This window comes from Triticum dicoccoides, chromosome 3A, assembly GCF_002162155.2.
Source record: "Triticum dicoccoides isolate Atlit2015 ecotype Zavitan chromosome 3A, WEW_v2.0, whole genome shotgun sequence".
Classification (NCBI taxonomy): domain Eukaryota; kingdom Viridiplantae; phylum Streptophyta; class Magnoliopsida; order Poales; family Poaceae; genus Triticum; species Triticum dicoccoides.
In genome coordinates this window covers 311,948,632-311,953,291 of record NC_041384.1, presented here as the reverse complement: position 1 = coordinate 311,953,291, position 4,660 = coordinate 311,948,632, and the positions used below count along the sequence as shown (strand labels likewise).

At 42.9% G+C, this 4,660-nt stretch overlaps 2 pseudogenes; both read right to left on the bottom strand.

Annotated features, from left to right (window-relative positions):
- Nucleotides 1–912: 912 nt before the first annotated feature.
- On the bottom strand, nt 913–997 carry LOC119273803 (annotated as a pseudogene).
- Nucleotides 998–1,095: 98 nt separating this feature from the next.
- LOC119273804 lies at nt 1,096–1,180 on the bottom strand (annotated as a pseudogene).
- Between the last annotated feature and the right edge of the window lie 3,480 nt (nt 1,181–4,660).

Below are 4,660 nucleotides of genomic sequence, written 5' to 3'. Positions count from 1 at the left end.
ACTGTAGCAAGCGCCAAAGGTGACTGATTTATCATGCAAAACCCAGTTTCACACGCTAAACATCAAGTATTACAAATAGAGCAGATAAATACTGATGCTAGTACCACCTTGACCAGAAAGGCCACCACTTGGTTTCCACATCTAGACAACAGGGCGGAGAATCACCAACTTAGAATTATGAAGGGAAACCTCCAGGCATAACAGGGTGGCAGACAAAATTCCGCACATGTAATTTAGGATATGGTATAATACTGGTGCTGACAACTTACTGTTGTCTCACATTATATGTGTGGCATATGCTTTCAAAACTATGGTCAAATAACCATGCACATCTGATAGTTCAAGTGAAATGAATATATGCAAATTGAGCAACCTGAGTGTAGATACACTACAATTTCAGATACACTTCATAACGTCTGCATGGATCCAATTTGCAGGGGTGCTTTTGTTGGGTTGCAACATGAAAGAGCCAGGTTTATTACTACTAAAAAATACTTAGCAGCCACAACAAATTATTATCAAATGAATGGCAACAAATCTAAGGGTTTATTTTTGGCAAAATATCCAAGGTTGAGAAATGCAAAAATGCAAAAAAAACGCCGATCTACTGTAGTTGTTTAACCATCACCACACTAACGAACATGTGTTCAAGAGAGCCGTTCGATGCAAAGAATTGAAGATAGATAAATGAAATAGAAATGTTTCAATTCTATTCAGAAGTATAGCCCAAGCTATATTTGACTTCGGATGAAATGCATAGGTCCAGCCGATAACTACACAATAGCAACTACTTCAGACATTGCTTGGAGAAATGCTCATCTTTTTTGTTCTTCAACGACGTAAAAAGAAATGACAACACAATACCAACATCAGTAGACTCTCACTCAACTAATATACTAGAACTAGATCAACCAAGCATCAGTTTTAAAAATCTCGATTTTAAGATACTTCAACGACGTAAAATCTCAGTAGCATCTCCTTGTAACATTACATGCTCAGCTGACAAAAGATTCACATGCAACTCCTCTACATTATATCACACCAACACACAGAGCTGCATCTCTAGATGAGGAACAAAAAAAGTTGATGGCATGCTAGGTATCAGTTTTAAAAAGCTCGATTTTAGATCATCAATGACCGGAAAGGCATCAACAGTCTAAATGTTTCACATCCTCTGCCCAACACGACATCATCATCGTCATGGAAATTCCCTAAGATGTTAGCTATCCACAAAAACATAGTGACCCACATCACCGACAAGATACTATGAGCATGTCAAGGGCCAGATACTACACAGAGCTACTAAGCAAATGGGATCAGGAGGAAGGGCAAAGAGAGGGAGGTGGCTACCTTCTCCACAGGGGAACTTCCTGGTGGTGATGTTGAGCACCTTGGTGGGCATCCTGACGGGGCCCTTGACCTTGAGCTGCTTCTCCTTGGCGTCCTTCACCAGATCCGAGGACACTGTTCAACACACGCACGCACAAACGTGATACGTCTCCAACGTATCTATAATTTTTGATTGTTCCATGCTATTATATTATCTACTTTGGTTGTTTAATGGGCTTTATTATGCACTTTTATATTATTTTTCGGACTAACCTATTAACCGATTGCCCAGGGCAAATTGCTATTTTTTAGTCTATTTCAGTGTTTCGCAGAAAAGGAATATCAAACGGAATGAAACCTTCGCGAGGATCGTGTTTGGAACAAACGTGATCCAGGAGACTTGGAGTGGACATCAAGAAAGGAGCGAGGAGGCCACGAGGCAGGAGGGCGCGCCCCAGGTGGGTGGGCACGCCCCCACCCTTGTGGGCCCCTCACAGCTCCACCGACTTACTTCTTCCTCCTACATATACTCATATACCCCGAAAACATCCAGGAGCACCACAAAACCCTATTTTCACCGCCACAACCTTCTGTACCCGTGAGATCCCAACTTGGGGCCTTTTCCGGCGCTCCGCCGGAGGGGGAATCGATCACGAAGGGCTTCTACATCAACACCATAGCCTCTCCGATGATGTGTGAGTAGTTTACCATAGACCTTTGAGTCCATAGTTATTAGCTAGATGGCTTCTTCTCTCTCTTTGGATCTCAATACAAAGTTCTCCTCGATCTTCTTGTAGATCTATTCGATGTAATTCTTTTTGCGGTGTGTTTGTCGAGATCCGATGAATTGTGGGTTTATGATCAAGTTTATCTATGAATTCTCTGAATTATTTTATGCATGATTTAATATCTTTGCAAGTCTCTTTGAATTATCAGTTTGGTTTGGCATACTAGATTGATTTTTCTTGCAATGGGAGAAGTGCTTAGCTTTGGGTTCAATCTTGCAGTGTCCTTTCCCAGTGACAGCAGGGGCAGCAAGGCATGTATTGTATTGTTGCCTGCAAGGATAAAAATATGAGGTTTATATCATATTACTTGAGTTTAGCCCTCTACATCATGTCATCTTGCCTAATGTGTTACTCTATTCTTATGAACTTAATACTCTAGATGTATGCTGGATAGCGGTCGATGTGTGGAGTAATAGTAGTAGATGCAGAATCGTTTCAGTCTACTTGTCATGGACGTGATGCCTATATACATGATCATGCCTAGATATTCTCATAACTATGCGCTTTTCTATCAATTGCTCGACAGTAATTTGTTCACCCACCATAGAATTTGCTATCTTGAGAGAAGCCACTAATGAAACCTATGGCCCCCGGGTCTATTTTCCATCATATTAATCTTCCGTCAACTAGCTATTTCTAGCACCGTTTATTTTGCTATCTTTATTTTCCAATCTATACAACAAAAATACCAAAAATATTTATCTTATTATCTTTATCAGATCTCACTTTTGCAAGTGGCCGTTAAGGGATTGACAATCCCTTTATTGCGTTGGTTGCAAGGTTCTTGATTGTTTGTGCAGGTACGAGGGACTTGTGTGTAGTCTCCTACTGGATTGATACCTTGGTTCTCAAAAACTGAGGGAGATACTTACGCTACATTGCTGCATCACCCTTTCCACTTCAAGGGAAAACCAACGCATGCTCAAGAGGTAGCAAAACGCATCCAGAAGAGTCTCCCATCTGTCAAGCAAAGTTGCCAAAATTCAGTTCACTCCAATCAAGCAATGTGCTAAGAGCAGAGAGAGACACTGCTATATTCAACAAGTATTAGCTGGGCTAGACTAGAATAGGGCAATGAAGGGTGACAAGTTATAGAAGAAATCAGTACAATCCTGGGCTGTAAGTTAGCAGTGTAACCATGGAGCCAACTATGCGAACGAATAATACTAGTTCGTAGAAATTAGGCTACAACAGATCATTGATGGTACATTAGAAAATAAAAAAGAACATCTATTTCTGTGGCGAGGCAGTAAATGAGGCAAGTAGAGAAGAGCATAGGACCTTCAGTGGCGTGTCGTCATGGTCAGGTTGGATGATACCCTCCTCTTCGAGCCCGAGGTCGGACTCGATTATGTCCTCGTCGAGCTCATTGGGCTCGGGGGTGGGGTCGCGCATGTCCGGCTCGTCCTCCTTGTCCTCCTCGTCATCGTCGATGTCGTCCATGGAGGTCGTTTGCGCTTCCAAATCCAACATAGTAAAATGAACCATTAAACACATGTTCCTAGATAGTATGAAACTAACCAAAAATGAACTAGTACACGGAATTAGTTCAGGAAAATGGATACAAGAGGACGAATCATCCTAACTAACCAGAAACAAAACATTGTTTTGTCGCTAGGTGCTAAAGCGATAAATGTTAAACACTAACTGCCTTCATAAAAAAGAGCAATAGTAATAACCAGCAGGTACTAACGAACAGCTAGCACACCAACCATGCATCAACCGGAAACCAAATATGCACGCAATATGTATCATGATAGGACGTACTTTGTAAGTTACTTGGACTTCCAGAATAGGAATCAAACATGAGAAATGTAACAACTGTTACAACTGAAATATCAGAACTAACTCCGTTGTCGATGAATCCATGATCTTCACTGCAGTGGCAAGATAAAACCACACGGACTAATAAGCCTACACAGACTACATGATCATAGTGTACTAAGCTAAATCTACAAGGGGGCATTTCCAGGACCAAAAATAGCACCAAACAGGTCATGCGATTATAGCTATGCAAGTCCCCAAGTTGTACAGCCACTCACGAGTAGAGTCCCTTCTTACTGATTCGTAAGCAGCTGATGCTATGATCCATTAGCAGGACCGACTGAACCTACCCCTACACTTCACCATGCAGTCGCGCCAGCATGTAGCATAATTCGGCAGCGAGATACAACAAACAAAAACCCCACGATTGACACACAAACACACTTCAAGGGGAAGGGGGAGTGGTCACGACGGAGCACAGATCCACCTGCTGCCGAGCAGATGGGGACAGGGATGGCCGGCGGTGTCCCAAATTTGGGCCTTGATGACCTTGCCGTCGACCTAGAGAGAGCGGGTGCAAACTCGACCCCCTTGATGTTGGACTTGGACTCGAGGCTAAACTCGTTGCAGGTGAAGAGGGAGAGCAGGTTGGACTTGTCGATGCCGGAGTCGCCGATGAGGACAAACTTGAAGAGGTAGTCGTAGTTGTCCTCCGCCTAGTACCCCGCTGCATTGCTGTCTTCGCGTCGACGATCTTGTTGTGCGGGTGGGGAAGGAGG